This window comes from Mastigoproctus giganteus, chromosome 9 (assembly GCF_048544385.1).
Source record: "Mastigoproctus giganteus isolate SK-2022 chromosome 9, ASM4854438v1, whole genome shotgun sequence".
Taxonomy (NCBI): domain Eukaryota; kingdom Metazoa; phylum Arthropoda; class Arachnida; order Uropygi; family Thelyphonidae; genus Mastigoproctus; species Mastigoproctus giganteus.
The window spans coordinates 20,823,535-20,845,545 of NC_143583.1; the positions used below are offsets into that span (position 1 = coordinate 20,823,535).

Sequence of the window (22,011 nt, forward strand, 5' to 3'; positions counted from 1 at the left end):
CAAATTTATAACCCAATATTTTCTAGCAGGGATAAGGATCAATCATTATCAATCCATTCATCTACATGGCCATTCCGGCATCAGCAAATAAACGGCTGATGCTGTTTATTTGCTGGTTTCTGCCATCCCAATAAGTTTTACCAATTATACAATACATTTTAGTGATTTGTTAGTAAGGGCCATTTTTTTATTCTGTAATTAGCGTCAGAAAATTAATACCAATTAATTTTATATATATATATATATATCCCTTCCCCACAACGGGTTACCAATATTTACATTGTGTAATATAGGAACGAAGACTCATCTAGGAGACCATCCATCTCACAGCAAAATGAATATTCCAAGTACAGTACTGTAATATAGTTTTACTTTTACTTGACGATTTTCCCGCACCAACAATAAACAAGCATTATAAAAACACTTTTTTCACAACGAACAAAAAAAAAAAAAAAAAATCGCATTTTATGTCCGTGCATTAATTGTACTCTCTTCTCTTAGCGACCGTATAAACAACTAAGTATAACCGCCTTTTAACTGTGATACAATCCGCGTTCTAGTCACTGCATGGCAACAAAAACTCAAGATAAAAATTCGTTTTAATTTTTAAATTAAAATACCTTTTTTTAAACATGGTTTTATTGTAAACAGTCTCACAACCGAATAAAATAAAAAAAAACTTATATTGTCATTAATTTGCAATCGGGCAGTATCTTGAAAGAAACTGGAAAACAAAACTAATGAGGCGCCCAAGCTTGTTCTGAAGAACAAAAAAGCAGCTCTCTTAGAACTGTCAAGAAAGAAAAACAAACCAGCGGTTGCCAGCACGCGTGGCACTTGAGGACTGCGCAACTCTTGTTAGTGGCACCCTTCCGAGAAAAAAATAAAATATATATATGCTATAATAATAAATATGACAAATAAAAATAAAGAAGATGGCAGTTCGAAACACACGGAAAGCCAAGGCCAAAATAAAAGGTTAGCCGAAATATGAGCAAAATGTGGTAACCTTTAAAATAAAAATTACGTCGGAATGTCAAAAGAAGGTAATGGCAATCTATTTATTTTTATTTGTCATATTTATTATAATATGCATATATTTACATTTGCATCCATTGTTGCTGCTTCAGTATTAAAATCAGAAATGAAGCGAAACCCATGGAGGTGTCCAAAGTGGAAGGTGCTTCATGCCCCAACGAGTGTAGCCAAAATTATATCAGCATTTTTCACTTGGATTTCCTTCCAAGGCATATATATTGAGATAGCTGACTGATTAAAATACAGTTATTATTATCACCCATGTGGTGCAAGGAAGCCCGACGCTTTTTGCTGCACTAGCCAAAAAAAAAAAAAAAAAAAATTGAGAGAGAGATTATGATATCCAGCTCAGGACCATGGGTGTGCCAAGCTCATACACCAGTAGCGCGTTATACATTCATGAGGCCCAAGACAAGATAGAATTTGGCGGGGGGGGGGGGGGTTCTCATCTAAAGAAAAAACTAATCAAGAACATTTTTCAATTTCATTTTATTTTGACAAGAAAATAAACAAATTATATGACATAAGAACAAAAATATATTTCTTAAAAATCGGTAAAACCATTTTTGATAAAAACGTAATTTTCAAATTAATCTTAAAGTAAAGTTCATTGACCTTGGCAGGTAGAAAGTTCAGTTTCCGATAAAAAAAAATCACTTAAAAATAGTATTAGTAAAAAAATAAAATAATAAAATAAACACAGCAATGAGTTTTTTTAAACAGTAATTTTAGGACCATTCTCTGATCGGGACTCTAGGCAGATGTCTTCTTTGCCCATAGGATAACGCTCCGATGATTATTGATAGCACATAAAATTAACATTCTTCAAGTACTTCATACTTTTTTGGAGATAGGAATCAACTTTGGTAGTCAGCTTTCTAAAAGACGGAAGAAAGCTGACTACCAAGTCGACAACTCCTCTGACCGTTTGGTCGTCCTGGAGTATAAACAGAAAAATTTATTTATTTATTCTTCTAACAGCTTGGTAAGCACGTGACTATTAACGCACATGTGTAAGCGTGCGCGGTTAACTAGCTTAGGTAAGTTAAGGGACGCTAGTGAGCTTCTCACAACATCGATTCTCTGAGGATGAATTCATTTGTTAACTTGCATTAAATTTACTTTATAAACGTAAAATTGTTTTAATGGATTTAAAGCGTTTATGATAAAATCCGGTTTTTTTTTTTTTTTTTTTTGCTTTTTTTTCGTAGTTAGCTAAAACATTTTGTAGACTAGGGGAGGATCGGTGGGGAGAGCATTGATTCCGGTAGCTCCTGGATTCGCTTATTTCCTTATCGCGATGCATTACCCATATAATATATGTCACTCTGCACGAAAAAGTTGGCCATACCTGCTACTGCCATTACTTAAGTATAAAAAATACCTGATATACTGATAAAAACAATGTTAAAAATACAGTAATAATAATAAAAAAAAAAAACATCACAACTCCAATTATTGCTTTTCTTTGTGACAGACGCATACGGAAAAGCAATAAACCACTAATAGAATACACGTATGCAACGAATAAATAAGAACTTAGAATTAACGACTGATCTCCAGATGTTCCTCCGTAGCCGAGTAGTCAGGAGAAGGAATGCAGTAGCACACGCTCTTTGAGTAGACCGGGGTTCAAGCCCATGACCGCTAAATACGGTCGATTTGCCAACCCGCACTGGACCAGCGTGTCAGATTATGGTCCATTTCCCTCAGCATGAATTGTTGAGGAGCTTCTATCCTGCAGTGGGTTGATAATGGCTGCAGTTTTCCTTTTTTTACCTCCGGATTATGGGTACCTTGTCACTGCGTTGCGGCCATGGCCAAATTCGAGACGGATGCAAGCAAAAGAAGTGTGGGTTTTTTAAGTCTTTCATTTCTGGCTAGTGAAAACAGGTTATATTAGTTTACGCCAGTAATTCAGGACGGATTCAAGCAAAAGAAGCCACTTCCTCCGGAGGTGTACCCATAATCTGGAGTCAGTGGCGTAGCTAAGTTTTTTGGTGCCTTAGGCAAGAAATCATTTTGGGCCCCTTCTTTTTATTAAAATAAATTTTAATTAGGTATAATATAAAAAAATGTTAAATCATTTTAATAACATAAATATGTATTTTATTTACGATTTATTTATAATTTTACAAAATTAAATTTGAAAATTAATATTACAATATGATACTACTTATTAAATACAATTTGACAAACAAAATATTATACTGTAACTAATAAATTTACGAAAAAGCTAAAATGTTACTTTTCGTCCTTTTACATTTGCGAAATCATTAATAATATTTTTTAAATCCATTTTACTGGCAAATTTATGCTCAATAGCTATCATTGATAACTAAATTTAAATTGTGATTTGCACAATGAATGTACTCTGCATTTGATTGGATCCTTTTAATGCGTGACTGCACACCATTATAAACCCCACTCATGGCATTAGCCCCATCATATCCCTGACCATAACATTTTTCAATGGGAACATTTATTTTGTGTAATATTTTCATTATATTATAGTTCATGATTTCTGCCGAATGATCATTCATGTCACAGAGTCCTAAAAACGTTTCACAAATTTCAAAATCTTTGGATTTTTCATTTTCGTCGTGAATTACGTGAACATGTCGTACAATAACACTTAATTGATCTTTTTTGTGAGATCTTGAGTAGGATTTAAAATTATTGAATAGAATGGTGCTGAATTAATTTTAAGTGTTAATTTTGTTAATTTGGTACCTAAACATCCCGTTAACTCATTTTGGATAGTGAGGCTTAAATAAATTACTGAACCAGATGGCTTAATAATTTGTTTCATTACGCCATCATAGTAGGAAAGTAAATGGACTTTCGATAAAAAAAAATTGCCATTGTAATCTTCCGAAAATCCTTCCGGATGACCGTGTTAAATTCTAATGCTAAATTTAACTTCCGAATGCTAAAGAATTTTTAGCCAACATAAGCGTTATCCAAAATAATCGTTCTAGTACCATTTTCCAAAATGAGGATCTGTATCTTACTTGTTCCTCAAGATCTTTATCAATCGTTGCTTTCTTTTGCCACATTTCATGTATGGCACATGCCTCGATATGATGTTGTGAAACCTCAGTGTTTATCCGAAAAGACAGATTTTTCCAATCTTGTAGTCCGGAACACTGCTGACTTTTAACTGAAAACAGCCAGCATGGTTAGCAATATGCCGCATCTAAAATTTGTGAGTAGCACAGCCATAAACGAGGGACTGGACCATACGTTGAAGTAGAATAGCAGGTTTTTTTTTTTTTTTTTGTTAGTTGTTGGCGCATCAGCTTCTGTGGCTATAATGCACCTCCCAAAGTTTTTGTATTTTACTGTGATCCAAGCCCGAGGTGGGATTCGAACCCGCGACCTTTGAGTTGCCAGGCAGGCACTTTATCCACCTAGCTAGCCCGGTCGGCTAAAGAATAGCAGTAGGTGTCACTGAAACTTCTGTTTTGTTGTTCAGGATCCCTTGTAAGTGGTCCTTTAGGCCTATGAGGTGATAAACTCAATGTTTCTTTTTATTTCATTGGAAATGTTGATGTCCACGTATTCTCCAAGATAGGTTGACGGAATAAATGGTGCAGTGTGTTCAACACTAATTTCAGATGAAGGCATATCTATGATTGTTGTGAATTGTTTTCGTTTGATAACCCTGCTTGGTTTAAATGATCTTCAGATTACACCAGCATCATTCTTTTCCATATTTTCCGATTCAATACTGGTCTTTTCTTTACCTCTCCTGGATATAATTCATTACTGTATTTTGTAAAGAAATTATCTAATTTAGGTAATTTATTGACTGCTTGTTCTTTTGCTTTCTTCTTGGGCTCCACTCTTTCCTTTTTTCTTTTCATCCAGTTTTAACTAAAAATTTTATTAATTTAATTTTAAACTTTATATTTTAAATACAAATAGCAATAATAAACAAATACATTTTTGTATGTCTACTGTTTTGATAATGACTTGAACAAACTTGAAATGAAATTAACCAACTAACAACTTTTGAACAGCGTATATGGCTAAATGTTCGTATACCCCCCCCCCCCCCCATCAAGTTGGGGAATCCTTAACACCATACGGTATGACGCAGACACATACAGTAACCGAACGGGTGTCAGATCACTACAAAGTTGCATTTGTAAAAGCAAAATAAAGACTGCCGACGCCTGGGTTTATGTTTTGGGGATAAGATATAAGAATTTCTTCCTTATTCTAAATGTCTCACATTGTTGAAGAGCTCAATGAGAAAAATATTTTCATTACATGTTGCGTCGTCTGTCTAGAGGCCCTGGTGAAGTAGGGCCCCCATAGGCTTTGCCTACTTTTGCTATACGGTAGCTACGCCCCTGTCTGGAGTATAACCGAATTAATAGACTATAAAACATTTAAGGGCAAAGGCTTCATGCTACGAGGTAGAATGACTAACATATAGGTTAGCGCAAAAGCATAATTTTAACGTAGCCATATACCAAAATAGTTTAATTAATTAATTAAATTGGCATCGTTTTGGTTATATCTCATTGTGAATGCCTTCACAACTAGTTGCCATGGTATTGTACTACCTCAAATAAATAACATTTCACCAGTGGAGAAGACCGAATTAATATTAAAACTACGTCAGTGTGCATTTTAGTATTCGTTTAATATGATCTTCACTTTCTATCTGAATTATTATGTTATAACGAGCATTATTATTTCTAGCCATATGGTGCAAGGAAGCCAGAGCCTTATGCTGCAACAGCCAAAAAAAAAAAAAAATTGAGTACCCTGAGAGAGAGAGAGGAGGGAATCACCAAAAGGGAAGAATGATATACAAGCTAGAGCAAACAACGAATTCTGCCTCCCGTTCGAGAGATCTCAATTCTGAAACCTTGAAAAGATCAATCTTTTCAAGGTTTCAGAACTTATTTAGAACATTCTTAGGAATGTATGTACTAAATTTAATGTCGATGGGTTAATCCTTCCCAATATATAATTAATATATTATTTACGTATTTATATTAATAAAAAACAAATAACATGTGCAATTCGCTCAGAGGAGGGGTGCCCTCAAAGTAGAGCAAACAACGAATTCTGCCTCCCGTTCGAGAGATCTCAATTCTGAAACCTTGAAAAGATCAATCTTTTCAAGGTTTCAGAACTTATTTAGAACATTCTTAGGAATGTATGTACTAAATTTAATGTCGATGGGTTAATCCTTCCCAATATATAATTAATATATTATTTACGTATTTATATTAATAAAAAACAAATAACATGTGCAATTCGCTCAGAGGAGGGGTGCCCTCAAAGTAGCAAGGCAAAATCCTTGCCATTCTTTCAATATTAATTCTCGCAACAGGGCTCCCTTAACTCGAAGACCAACAATAGATTAACGATAACCTTTTTCCCTTGTGCTCCCCCACCTAAAACGAATTACTACACAAATCTAACCATACAGCTAATGTGGTGAAATTTAGTAAATACTTCTTTGAGTACAGAATTGTTTTTAATCTCTGCGATACACTGTTATTTTCCAATCGTACACACTCGAAATGCCAGGTGTATACCATTGTGTGAAATGTTGTTCAACTGGTGTCCAGCAAGCATTGCCCAAATGTTCCCTGAATTTTTTTAGCAAAAATTGAGGAATCTACATTTCGATGTCCTTTGAATTAATAAAGGAAAATATCCTTCATATATACTAAAAGCAAATGACCATCATGTAAGCTGAATTACTGTTTCCAGTAAGGGAGACGAGGGTTTTACGTTCCCTCCCTCCTATTAGCAAAACACTATAAAGATTATATTGTTTGGCCAGTTACGTGTAATTTGGGTTTAAGTTACTTAAAGTTATTTTTTTTTATTTGTATATTTATTTCATTATAAAAAGCCAGTGGGTTTTTTATCCCTCGCTCCTAAAAGAACCTGATCACTGCACTTGATATGGATCCCGGAATTGACACCTCCATTACCTGGACAAGACTTGACCAACAGTGACAAACCACCGGACTTGACTAAACTGGACGGGATCTGGTCCCATGAGTGATATCCCAAATGGGAACACCAATACCACTGAAGACCAATTGCAGCTTGCTGCTGGCCATCTTGACTCTCAAACCATGCTCCCTTGCATGGTCCTATCTCTTCCCCTCTCCTCCGGCAGGGGGAGGAGACGGTCTTTTCCATCCCCTCCTTGCCATTCCTCTCTTCGCCTGGTGGGGCATAGGCCTGCCCCAATGATTATTTGGGGTCGCCTTCTCTATCGTCCCCATATGTCTTTTCCCCCCAGCCTTCTGTCTCCCCCACTCTACCTAATACGCTAGCGTATACCCCACAACTTGACATATTTAATAACAACTAAATTTAATTGTGTTAACACTAAACTTATTTGAAATATTCTCCGAGCGAGAATATTTTTTTTATTTGCATAAAAGTATCGGTAAGGGTATCAAAACCACGTGTTACAAGTTACAACTCCGCTGAACGAGAAGTTTTTTAGCCATATTTAGCCGCTTATTGAATATTTTTTACATCAAATTATTTTTTGTAAGTAGCTTATAGACCTAGTAAGGATCGTTAGTTTATTCTGAATCGAGACAGCGAGATTTGAAAGTTAATTAATACTTAAGTGTCCATAGATTACCGTTCGTAAATTCCCGCCTTTGTCTTACGATCGTTATATATCGAAACTAGATAGCGTTAAGCATAGTATAGGTTATAATATTTTCAGCGATCGGTAAAATCTATTAAACTTGTTGAACTTCGTTGGCATTTAAATTGCACTTTTAACTAAATACATATACCGACTTAGATTACAAACGTAACATAATTAATTAATACATAACTGATACGGAAGTTATATAAAGGGAACTCGGAGATAGTTAATACTTGACACTAAAAATATATATCCCGTTATAACTGTGTTGGGAGATAAGTTAGGGTTATAAACTGAAATTGAAATTTTATTTAAATTAAAAGTAATCATGACTCAGACAAAAGCAGCAAAACAAAAAGGTCAAGCTAATGGAAGTGCTGTGGCTCAGAGGGGAACTGAGGGGGGGGGGGCAGTTGCCTTCTGAATCACAGCCTTGTAAAATGCACAGCTTGCATGATGTTTGTGGAGCATTCAGGTACGGGACATGATATTGCCATGGGGGATGTCTTTGTGTGTGCGCGATGCAAGGAGTGTATCGAAATCAGGGAACAACTCAGCGTTCTTATGGGCCTATATGAGAGCTTGAAGGACAGGGTGGATGCCCTCGAAGGAACTAAAGTGAGGGGCCCATCAAGCTCTCAGCTGTCCACATCAACGCCAGATCTTGCACTTGGTCATCGTGAAACACAGCGGCAACCCCCAAGGCAGAATGCGCTGGTCCCAAAGGAACTAGTTGTTTGTGACTCTATTGTCAGGGAAATGGGGAACATGCTTTGTAAAAAGGATAGGTGGAACAGGACCAGGGTATGTCTGCCAGGGGCAAAGGTTGATGACGTTGTAGAGCAGATATCATCTTTTAAGGGCACAAAAGGTGATATAGTTGTACACGTTGGCACTAATGATATCAAGAGTAGGAGACCGGCAGAATTGCTTAACAAGTACAGGTCACTGTTGAAAAAAAAGCCGTGAAATAGGGTTGAATTTGAAAGTGTCTGCAATTCTGTTGAACGAACAGAGGGGTGAAGTGGAAGTGGTTTTTTTTTTTTTTTTTTTTTTTTGGCTGATGCTGCATAAGCTTGCTTTCTTGCATCAAATGCCTCTACTAATGCATTATTTTTTTTTTAGGTCCTAGCCACTGAAATCTCAGGAAATTAGGTCGCAGGACCTGCCAGAGTAAATATCTAAATACTAGTGTACCTGGTCTGCCTCCACGAGGCATAGTGTGGACCACAGAGAACTGTGTGGTGTGGACAACATTGGGCCCCAGCAGGGGTCTAGAGGCTAAATGGCCATTAGAACAACGATACACAACACTACACTTACAAAATCCATACACTTAAATCTCTGGCCTTTACAGTGAACTGTCACACCTACAATGAAAGCAACGCGGAGATGGGGGAAACCCCTGGTGCCGTTAGACACGAACACTATAAAAAGGTGTACGGTATCCATTGTACCGTATCTTTCTAATTTTGTGGTGATCTATAATTGACCTTTATTTAGTACCTCTATATAAAGAAAAAAATATTATATAGGTATATATATTAAAAGGTCGAAAACCACTGTGTTTTGGTATTTCTTTTGGCCTAGGAGTGCCGTGAAAAAAATTACTGGGACACGTGAACCGAGAAAGTTTGGGAACCTCTGGGCTACAGTAATGCTTTCCGACTTTTCTAGGTAGCCGAATACTTTGGAATGGGTATTGGATGAATATCAAAATCAACGTAAACTTTATTTCGTTCATTCATTTTCAGTATTAAAATTAGAAAAAAAAAAATCTTTAAGACTATAAACAAAGCCATTATATCAAGAGAATTTGTTTTTAGTACAGATATATCCAATGCAGTTTTTTTTTTTTTTTTTTTTTAAATTTTGAAGGGCATCAAATATTATTATTAGCCATATGGCGCAAGGAAGCCTGAGGCTTATGGCTGCACCAGCCAAAAAAAATTGCGGAGTTACTATGAGAGAGAGAGAGAGAGAGAGAGAGACAGAAGTCGAAAGGAATCACCTAGAAAGAGAAGAATGATGATATATGGTTAATTTTTAGTAGAAATTATCCGAAATGGTTTCGGATAATTTATGTGCCTTGCATTGACTTATGGAAACTAGTACTCTGAATTATTTGCTTATTAATTTTTAAATTCACTGTGGATGAAATTAATAAAAATACTCTCAAGCGATCGAAATTTATTCGCCTTCGTTAAGTAAACGAGCAGATTTCGGTATGCAAATAACCTATATAAATGAAGGTTATTTGCAGTTTCAAATCAAAGACTGCGATCAGATCAAGATTTAAGTTAATGAAAAGAACAGTTTTTCCACAAACAACATTCACTGTTACACAAAACTAGCAAGTCCCATAAATATTTGCATAATTGGCTATCCGTATAAAAAACTATCTTCCTCAACCAAGTACTCGTACGCTCTTTAACAACTTTATCCCCCCCCTTCCTAAGTATGATAAAAAAAAACTGAAGTATTAATATTCCAAAGACATATTCCTATTAAGAAAAACAAGTTTAATAAAGTCTGGAATGTTCTAACCAACAGCACTAGGTAGATGTGTTGTAACACAGAACAGCTGTTAATACCAGGTCACTGGTGCTAAAGACACATACAAATATATATTTACTATGAAGAAATTACCACATTTATTAAGTAATGTAGCAGCTGTAATATTACAAATTTCTTTAATTTGGAAATTGGTGAAATAATGAGCACTTAAACCTCTGTGGGGTGTAATCTGCCTTTAATTACTTAAACTTCTCAGACGTTTCAGTTTTTTAGTGAACTGCTGTAATGCTAGAATACCCTCAGCATCGCTTACCAATATTTAATTTTTTTTTTTCAGTATTATGCCATGTTAGCACTAACCTAGTAAATTAAACTAGATTATATTTTCTTCCCATTAATTTTCCTGGAACAGAAGTTAAACTCACAGGTCTATAATTACTTGTGTCGCCCTTTGATCCTCCTTTGTGAATTGGGGTCACAATTGCACATCTCCAGTCTATGGGTACCTCCCCCGAGTCCAAGGAAGCTCTCATAATTATGGCTAAGGGTTTGCTTACTTCCTCTGCTGCCTCCTTTAATATAACTGGATAGATCCCATCCACCCCAGGTGCCTTTCTTGTCTTTATCTTCAACAATTTCTCCTCCACTTTACTCTCAATTATTACAAGATTATCTAGCTTACTGTCAGAGTTGAATACACCTCTGGCATTTCCCTCGCTGAATAATTCCTCATGTGCGAATATCGATGCAAAATATTCATTTAGCTTGTTAGCTACCTGAGCAGGATCATCAACAGTTGAACCATCGATATCAAGTGGACCAATCTGATTCATTCCCTTCCCTCTAGAGTTTACATAAGTAAAGAACTCTTTGCTGTTTTTCTTTGCATCCCTAGCAAAAGATTTCTCGTAATCTGCCTTCGCCTGCCTAACCTTCTTTGTAACTTGGTTACAGATCAACTTATATCTATCATAGGCTTCTGTGTCACGTGGTAATTTATATGTATCCCATGCATTTTTCTTCTCTGCCATATGTCTCATTAGTTCATCTGACATCCATTTAGGCCTAAACTTTGAACAATATTTCTTAGTTGGTATGTAAAGCCTAGTAGCTTCCAAGATAAGTTCTTTGAATTTGCTGTTGGTAACATCATCAGTTGGTCCCACTGTATAGAATTTAAATACTGTCTCAGACCATCGTAGTCGCCTTTACGAAAGCAATAACCCTTCCCTTTACCTCTGAGTAAATCCCACTTCAGCACACTGTGATCACTGCCACCTAGTGGTTCCTCTATCTGCAGATTCTTAATGCATGAAGAATCATTACTGATAATCAAATCAAGAGTATTACTCCCTCTAATTGCCTCCCGAACATGCTGATGTCGAAAACAATTATCCAATAAATCCACAAAAGCCTTGCTAGTGTGTGAGTGACCAACCCACAAATTCCAGTCATTATCTGGGAAATTAAAATCCCCCATTATAAGACTGATTTACTGGCCCACTATTTCCCTGTACAGTTTCTTATTATACTCATTAGAGTCATTAGGCCTATAGCACACTCCGACTCTCAATTTTGATCTCCCAATGCTTTTGTCACATCAAACTGACTCGACACTGTACTGTCCAGTGATGTCGACTGGCTTCACTTCCTTGGATTTTATGTGTTTCTTAACTAATAGCATAACCCCTCCTCCCTTCCTATCCTGTCTATCCTTTTTGTAGACGTTGTACTCCCCAAATTCCAGTTCTGCATTCCTTATATCTGTGTGACACCACGTCTCTGATATCCCAACAATATCCGCCTTTGATGCTTTGAGAAAAACCTGAAATTCATCAAATTTATTTACCAAACTCCTAGCATTGGTGTACACGCAAGTATACATGCAACTGTTCTTTTTCTTAGCTACCCTAACACAACCGATGTTTACTTGTACCACAATGAATCCCAACAGTCTCTGAAATATCCTGCATCTTGTTTTCCAGGCTTCTGCTCATTCAAATAGAAGCAGTGCAAGAATCACGTTCACCTCTGCCAGTGGCTACTGTTAATCTATTAGTCCTTGTATCCCCCCAATCTAGCAGTTTTCCTACCCACCTAACACTGCCTCGATAGCATCAGCAAATATTCTTGCACCCTTTCTATTTAAGTGTATCCCATCCCTGTAGAAGCAGTCCCTTCTGTTAACAAGTACAGATCAGACTGAAAAAAATTCTGCCTGAAAATTCTGAAAAAAAAAAAAAAAAAAAAAGATTGTGCAAGGCCCCTTGAGCCTTGCACAATCTTTCCAGGGCCGAATTGATTGACAAGGCTCTCAACATATACTCCCTCCTATCGTGTCTGGGCAGAATTGCAGACCCTTTCAAATTCAACCCTAATTCACAGCTTTTTTTCAACAGTGACTTCTACTTGTTAAGTAATTCTGCCAGTCTCCTACTCTTAATATCATTAGTGCCAACGTGTACAACTATATCACCTTTTGTGCCCTTATAAGCAAGAAAGTGGTGAAACCCATGTTTAGGTTTCCAGAAAAAGCTCTGGCACAGTCTAAGTGATGTCTTTTCAGATTATAGTGGGTATAATAGCAAGATCTAATATTCCTTTCATTAAGGGTACATAAGGCTGAAGAGTGGAAGAGCTAGATAGTCCCACAGACCAAATCTATTGGTAGTAGTAGTGGTATGTGATGCAAGAAAGCAAGTGTATGGAGCTTATGCAGCATCAGCCAAAAAAAAAAAAAAAAAAATTACAAAACAATTTCCTCTAAATGTTTGTCCAGGTCCTCCCTTAAATTTATTAAGTCTATCAACTTCCACAACGACAGATGGAAGTTTGTTCCAGCAATTAATCACCCGCTGGCTAATTGCTAAAGGCAAATTTCCGCACATTATTCCACATCTGTCTTTCCTCAATTTCAATTTATGCCCCCTTAGGTTCATAATCTGAACAAGTAGAAGAATCCCATCAGAATTCAGTGTGCTCAACCCATTCAAGGCCTTATACACCTCAATCAGATCACCGTGCAGGTGCCTAGTCTCCAGCTGCTGCAAATTGCAGCGGCTGGAGACTGGGCACTGGTCTGGGAGGACTATCTAGCTCTTCCACTCTACCAGTTAGTGACTGGAGAGAGAGAGTCCAAATGGTGTGTATTTGGAGGCATTATTGAAGCCACATCATTTCAAGAAGCTGGATATATTCTTGATGTGTATACCATATCCAAAAATTTCATTAATTCACACATTCCCATCCCAATATCATTTATCTATGGAATTCATTGCAAACAGTCAAACTTATCTATAAAAGGTCTAAAATCCCTAAAACTTCCTCATTCATTACACAAATATACATAGTCTCAGTTCCAATCTCGATGTTCATTTGCAATCTGTCAAGCCCCACTAACTTTTTTTAATAATCTTTGAAACAACTCAATTATCAGTTGTTTCAACCACTACTCATTTTTCATTGCACTAATATTTTCAAATTTCTTGAACTTCAGAGGTAGTACTTGTGCATATGTTTGCATGATATTTCTCGACAGAGACTTCATCTGGAATTTCCTCTGGTTTAAAATCTCTCTCTACCTGATTCTGTCAAATTCTTGATATTTTCCTCATCAAAAACCTTTCAAAGTATGCAGTCAGTGTTTAGTGGTCCTATAGGTACTTCTGATCACAAATTGGTGATGGTCTCTTCTCGAATGGAGCCCCACCCTTTCATGCCCATTCTTAGCCTCATGTTGATTGGCATTATGGTAATGAAAAATAGGATGATCTGCATGATTTCTATTCTTTTCCATGGTTGGATTACTGTTTTAAATCTTCTGATACTAATGTTTTCTCAGGAAATAATAAGAAATGATAAATGAAATAATAAGAGAGTAACTGATTATTCCACATTCCAACCTAAACTTTCCTCTATCTGAACTCTTATCCAATATATGTACTACAATGTTCTCCCCACAACCTATTGAATGGGTGCACCGCCCAGTGAATTTAACTGACCGTCTGGCTAAAATTTAAGCGATTCTCATGGTACCGTATACTGATCTTGATCAATATTAATTCCAACAGCACTATGCGAAGTATTACACTTCCCCACCCGGCTGGAAAAATTTTCTTGGGAGAACGCTACACTATGGTTGCTCAAAATAAGAATGTGCATATTGTAATTATGCTTGTGTTCAAATCTACTGCTTCATTCACTGCCTACACTAAAACTCAACCCATGATTATTCAACCCAAACTCTATTTTGAACAGGCTAAGAGTAGAAAATTTACTTCTTGTCCAAACTGTAATCAAACATTCTGGTTTCCTGCCAGAGCTATTGGCTATAACTTTTGCCCATCTGTACTGCCAACTCTGTTAAAAACCTGATGGTTCTATTGCAAACTCAGCTAAAGATAAAGGTGACTTGCTAGTATCCTACTTCTTTTCTAACAACCTTGGTAAATCACACTCTTATTATACCAAATACACACTCTGCTCAATGATTTCCATAGTCTTCAGACAGAAGCATGTTAGAAGAATTATGAACAATCAATGTAGAAAGCTCCAAGTCCTGATAGCAATTATCCTCATTTCTTCTCAAAACCTGTGATCACTCTTGTTCTGTGTTGCTTTTTTTACACTTTTTTATTCCACTGATGTTTTTCCATCTGCACAGAAATTTGCTCACATCCAGCCAATTGCTAAAAATAGAAGAAATCTTTCCCTTCCAATTATCGTTCCATTTTACTTACCTCTATTCTTTCCAAAAGTAATGAAGAAATTCATCAACCACCAACTCACTATTTCAAAGTCTTCCATCTGATCAATGTTTGCTGATATGGATTCCATTAGTGTTGATCCACCGATGATATACTGGTTTATGTTACTCATCACAGGAAAAATTTGGTTCACCTTGAGCAGTGGATTCTTTTGTTGCCCTTGGCATTTCTAAGGCTTTTGATCATATTTGCCATGAAAGTCTTCTAAACAAGCTTCTGTCTTGTGGATTGCTGATTTTTTTTTTTTTCCATCCCAATTTTGTAACCAGTTTTATTTCTAAATACTCATGATGGACGATGATAGACAGTTCTGTCTTCTAGCATCTCCACTAATGCTGGTATTCTGCAACATTCAGTCTTTCTCCTGCTCTTCTCTCTTATACAGCATGTCTCAAAAATACACGGCATAACTTCAGGAATAAGTTCCTTACATGTAGACAATAAAAATATTTTATATCAACATAGTTCCGGAAATGCTTGTTTTCCGAGTTTTGAAGTTCTGTCTATGACACAACTGTTCACATCACCTTGTAGTAATCGTTCAAAATGTCCATCTTCAGCCTGAATACAAGCCTCACATCGACGTCTCATGGACTCGCAAAGATGATTGTTTGTTTGTTATTTGGTTTTTAGGAGCATTAGCAACTAAGGCCATATTGCTCCGGGATATGCGGTGGTCATTCTCTGACCTTTCCGCATCCTCCGTATTTGGTGGTGACGGGCTCGAACCCCGGTCTAATCAAGAAGCATGTGGTACGCACTGCTGCTCCTTCCCACCTGGCTATGGAGGCACCTTCGCGAAGATGATGACAAATTCCTGGCATGTTTTGTATTGTCTCAACCTGCCACAATTTGATTGCAGAGAGCTTCCACATCAGCTACCAGAGTCGAATACACCAATGACTTTAAATGGCCTCACAAGAAGAATGGTATGTTCTAGACATACCATTCTGCTCCAATTTGTACAATAGTCTTCCATGCACAACAGTGTCAAAAGCTTTCCTGAAATCCAAACATATGATATCAAAATTATTTTTTGCATCCAGTTCCTTTGTAACCACATCATAATATCCTATCAAATTTGTCAGACAAGACTTTCCCTTAACAAACCCATGCTGTGTCTGAATTATTGCTGCAGTCTTGTCTAGATGATCCTGCAATGCATCTTTAACCAGTGACTCCATTATTTTACCTGGACTTTACACAAAACTTTCACTGGTACCAACAAATGTGTGCATCAAATTTGCCAATATCAGGTCCAATTGTGCAAGAAAAGGCTAATTATCTAGCTCAGCAGCATGGAATTAGTAACTTCAAATGCAGCAGTGCTGGCTCCAAAAATTTAAGGACAAAAATTACTTGGTTTCATGAAATGTTTTCAGCAAGTCTGGATCAGTTGACAAAGAAATGGCTAATGGCTACAGACTGGTTATGTTCGGCAAGGTCATTTCTTAAAAAAATATGAAGAAACAGATATTTTAATCTTGACAAGATGGGTTTATTTTTTATAATATGCTACCAAACAAAACAATGCTGTTCAAAAAGTCGTGAAGCTGTGTTTTATGGAAAAACAAGCAAACAGAGAATCGTTCTGTTATGCTGCAATGCAGATGGCAGTAAAAAACATGCCCACTTATAACTGGCAAATTTTTTCCAAGTCGAGATGTTTTAAAAACGTTAACAAACTTCCATGCGATTATGAGGTCAATAGAAGTTCTTGGCTTATGGTCAAAATTTTTTCATTCTTGAACATGAATAAAGGAACATTTTGATGATTTTGGATCATTGCACAGCACGTTCTGCTAGGACTCTTAAGTTGACAAATATACGGCTGTTGTTTTTTGCTTTCAATACCACCAATTTTATGCAGCCACTGGATCAAGGCATTTATTTAAGACTTCAAAGGAACATATAGAGTCTACCCAGTATGGTACTTGATCTGCAACATAGGAGGGAGCAATTTGTAGCCAGTCTTGGATGCTATCTGTAATCTTGTTATTGCTTGAGACTACTGCATCAAATGTAATAATCAGCTGCTTCAGAAAGAGTGGCTTTGGAGAAAATATTATTGAAAAATAGCCCATCAGATGAATGTGATAACAGTGCTGCCTGAGGGATGAGAGAGTTTGAAGGAGCATATGGATTTTTTTGGCAAATGAGAGTTTGTTAAAGTGGATGGTGATATTGCCACCTCAGCAATGCCAACACCAAAAGAGCTGCTGGCCACCAAGCAAAATGAAGTTTTTGTTACCAAAAATGAAAATGAATAAGCACATGCCTGAAATGCATTGAACATAATAGTGTGTTGGCCTGCAACATTAATAAAGAAACAACTGTTGCATTTCAGATAAAAACTGTGCAAACGAAATTGGATTTCTTCTTTAAGTAAGTTTAATTTATTAAAAATTTATTTGCATGTCAACTTTTATATTAAGACAATTCTTCTTTTACTAGTTTGTAATACTAATTATACATATACTATACTTTCATTTCAATTATGTTGCTTCTTTTCTTAGTTTATCTTGCAATAAAAGAAAATCTTAAGAAATATCTGTTGTTCTTAATGCTTTTGTTATCTCTCTCTATACATTAAAAAAGTTTTCCTCCTAGTGATATTTATTCGAGCCAATGGGATGAGAGGGTGGGGCAATTACATCACTTATTCAAGCCAATGGGAGAAGAGGGCAGTGCAATTAAGTCACTACAAATGCACAGGTAAATAATTACATAGGACATTTCCTAATTAGATTTCAATTAGTGCGTTATAATGTTAGTGTATTAGTGCAATGTTATTATTATTATACAATACAAAACTATACAAATATTTACAAAAAACTAAAATATTTACAAAATACTAAACTATTAACAATCATACTTCTATGTGGGTGAACGTTACATGGAAGGAACACAAAAATGGTTACTGAGCAGAATCAGACACTTGCTGTTGACAATGTAGAGTATGTACGTCGGATGCATGCCAACATTCATGGCACTGAAAGACAACTGCCTTCATAACGTTCACCAATCTCGTGTACAAGGCTGGTGAACGTTATGGCATCATTTGATGTTCTATTGTAATATAAGCTGATGAGGGATCCGATATAGTTTGTATATTTGTAAATATTTTAAATATTTGTATAGTTTGTAAATATTTTAGTTAAATGTTTTAGTCCTGCTCTTCCAGATGCAACAATATTCCTCATGCATTATGGAACCTGAAGCAAAAGGCCTTTTCCTAAGTAACCTATGTAAATGCAAATAAATAATTGCATAGTGATATTTATTCCACCTTGAGAATGCCACATGGTGGGGGTGGGGTAGGAAATGAGAAAAGAGGAATGCAGGTCATGTGGTACAAGTGGGCAGGGTAATTATGTTACTACAAATGCACAGGTAAATAATTACATAGGTCATTTCCTGATAGATATCAATCAGTGTGTTTTGACAGGAATCAAATCTTTTATGTAGAAAAGATTTGACTTGCTCCGTATACCTTGACATTTTACATAGAAAAGCGTGTGTGGGGGTAGGCAAAGCCCCCTAATTTTTATTATTTTACTAATTTAATTTATTTTATTATTTGATATATGTTGTGTGTGTCAACTGATGATATTACCAACAGCAAATTCTAAATGGGAAACCATATTCTAGAGTTTACATAAGTAAACTTATGTAAACTCTAGAAGGAAGGGGATGAATCAGTTTAGTCCACTTGATATTGATTGTTGATGAATCTGCTGAGGTAACCAACAAACTGAATGAGTATTTTGCATCTACATTCACACATGAAGAATGTCTGTAGGGAAGTGGATGCCAGAAGCTTATCAAACTCCGGCAGGGAGCCAAAGTGATTTTGTAATAACTGAGAACAAAGTGGAAGAGAAATTGTTGAAATTTAACATAAAGGCACCTGGGGTGGATGAGACCAGTTATATTAAAGGAGGCAGCAAAGGAAGTAAGCAAACCCTTAGCCATAACTATGAAAGCTTCCTTAGATGCAGGGGAGGTCCCCATGGACTGGAGATGTACAAATGTGTCCCCAATTCACAAAGAGGGATTAAAGGGTGACACGATTAATTACAGACCTGTTAATTTAACTTCTTCTTTGGTGAAAATAATGGAGTCATTGGTTAAAGAAGCACTGCAGGATCATCTAGACAACACTGCAGTTATAGTTCAGACAGCATGAATTTGTTAAGTGGAAGTCTCGTCTGACCAATTTGATTGGATACGATGTGGTCCAATGAAATCTGTTGGCAATTTTTTTTGGTAATTGTTAATATTTTTTCAAAAGTCTTGCTACAGCTTATTGAAATATTGGATTTTTTTTTCCCTACAGAGTGCTGAACTCAGTAGTGCTCTCTCTTTGTCCATCCTTCATATCCTCACAACAAGATAATTTTGCACACTCTTGTAAGTATAATTATATAATTATTACCTACAGTAACACAAACTAAAAAAAAATAAAATAAATATCAGTTTACAATGATTGCTGATTTTATGGGCATCTGAAATGTAAGAATTAAGAATGAATTTTTAAGGTACTCTGTTTTAAACTATAGCTTGCCTTTTTATCCCAAAAACTGATAAATAAACCAGCATGCCTTCTGCGCTTTTTTTTTTTTGCACCCACTAGACGATTAAATCTCAGATGTTGATATATCCTCCACGCCACATAAAATATAGTGCAAGATCATGCAAGTTTTTCAGCAATGAGAAAACTGGCCCTCTGCATTCTCACCAATTGGTATCAAGCTATCATTGCTACCATTAGCATTGCTAAAGCATTGTTAACATTGCTATCATTAGCATTTTTCACAGCTGCCTACTAAGAAATGAAAGAAATTTGTCTATGCCTACATGTTCAAGGTTTATAGTTATAAGAATCACTTATTTACCTAAGCAGAAATTCTAAGACTTTCAGGTAAAAAATAAGCTAGTTTATTTCTAACAGTTTTAATCTTCTCTACTCACAAACTATAACAAGGGTATAGTGAAGCAAGAGAAAGATTTCAATAGCTTTACTGATCCTGTGTACCATCATGTCACACAAAAACTTGCAGTGAGGTTTAGCTCATCCACAGTTACTATTTTTATAAACTTTTGGATGTTACTTGGCACATCTTATATTGTATATGTACTAATGACCTAATATTGCATCTTTCATTTCTATGAGTTTTCATTTAATGTCAGTATTAGTAGGGGGCAAAATGATGCATTGGGGGGAAAAAATTTAATTTTCCTATCACATTTAAATTTATTCTACAAATTACCCACTTCCATAACTCCAAATGAGAGTTTATTCCAACAGTCAGTTATTCTCTCCAAAAACAAATTTACTCAAATCTACATTCAATATTCTTTCCCCATTTAAATTTGTTCCCTTTTGTATGTCATCTGAGAAACAGTAAGAATGCTATCAACATTTAGTTTACTCAATCCATTTAGAGCCTTAAACATGCCAATCAGGTCCATTCACAGGTGCCTAGTTTCAAAATGCCTTAATTTAAAGAACAAACTTTTTCTTGATAAGGGTACCCTTTTGCACCCCTGACTAATTTTGCTTCTCTTCCCCCATTCCAACTGACTGGCATCCTTCCTAAAATGAGCATGCAATCTACTAGTGCCTTTTGAAATTTTATCAAGTTTCAGCAGTATTATTTCAATAATTAATGTCAAACATGATAGATACAATGTTATTTTCAAAACATTCTCTAAATAAGTAGTTCTGTCAACTGACATGATTCAAGAAGAAATGAAAATAAGTTGATTTTCTAGACTCACTTAATTAGGATATCCTTAATTAGGATATACAACAAAAAATATATATTTCAAAAACTGTCTGACCAGAATTTATATAAAAAAAGGGAAGCCTTTTTCCATTAGGTTTCCCTTCTCCAAAATATTAAGTAAATAAATAATAATAATAATACACTGATCTAAATGTGATTGAAGAGATAGTCGTCTCCCCCAGACACTAACCAATTTCACTGATGTTTTGCTACTGTTCTATAATGTAAATATATAAAATAAACATTCTGGAGTAAACAAAATATTTTATAGTAAACAAATCTAAATACATCATGACGCACCTTTATAACAGGTATTATAGCACTGCTTCCAAACACTAATATCAATTAAAATTCTAGAAGTTTGCTTTGAAATTCTAATAAATATATATTAATGAATAACCAGGCAACATAACAAGCTAGAAAAGAAACAATTTTGCCAAACTTTATATACTATTCGCCACATTAGCGGTTATTCAACACGCTGATGACAGCTCCAGTAGGCGTATAGCTCAGCCGGCAAGAAACAGTAACTTCCTACAACAAGTTTCGCTCTAGCTCAAAACCTTTTGGGTTATGTTATTAAAATAAAAACCACAAATTGGTATATACCGACGCAAAAACCCATAAATAAATCATTATTAACAACATTTAAAGAGCCAAACTTACCACGTTAAATTAAACAGGCAACAATCATGTGATAAGTTCAGTCACGCCAGTTTTTCCCAGACGGCGCTTTAAAATATTCAAAATATACACAATTCAAAAAAAAAAAAAAAAAACGAGAGAGAGAGAGAAAGTATATCTAAACATAACCATTTTAAAACAAGCAGCAACCAATATCCTTACACGCATATTATTATTATTATTATTAGTCATATGGTGCAAGGAAGCCTGAGGCTTATGCTGCACCAGGCCAAAAAAAAAAAAAAAAAAAATTTCCGAGTTATCCTGAGAGAGAGAGAGTCAGAAGCAGAAAGGAATCACCAAGAAGAGAAGAATGACGATACCTAGCTCAGGACCCTAGATTTTCCGAGCCCATACTCACCAGATGTGAGCCCCTGGGGTTGAAAAAAATATATAATATGTGTTGCTACTTTTCCTCGTTGGTGGTTTAAATTGGAGAAAATTTTCTCAAGGGAAGAATTCATAGGAAGAATCTTAGCATTAGCATTAGCAATAGTAGAGGCATTTCATGCAAGAAAGCAAGCTTATGCAGCATCAGCCAAAAAAAAAAAAAAAAAAAAGC

The 22,011-nt window shown here is 35.9% G+C and overlaps 1 protein-coding gene across 2 annotated transcripts in view; it reads right to left on the reverse strand.

Annotated features, from left to right (window-relative positions):
- The window catches only part of LOC150080074 (V-type proton ATPase catalytic subunit A), a 344,703-nt gene extending 323,210 nt beyond the window's left edge, over positions 1-21,493 (reverse strand). The window contains exon 1 of one of the 2 annotated variants that reach the window (XM_090381821.1): positions 21,432-21,493. The gene's annotated coding sequence lies outside the window, so the exon portion shown is untranslated. Of the gene's footprint in view, positions 1-21,065; positions 21,165-21,431 lie in introns of those variants that run through there. The other variant, XM_090381822.1, reaches the window with a different exon arrangement.
- Positions 21,494-22,011: the final 518 nt, after the last annotated feature.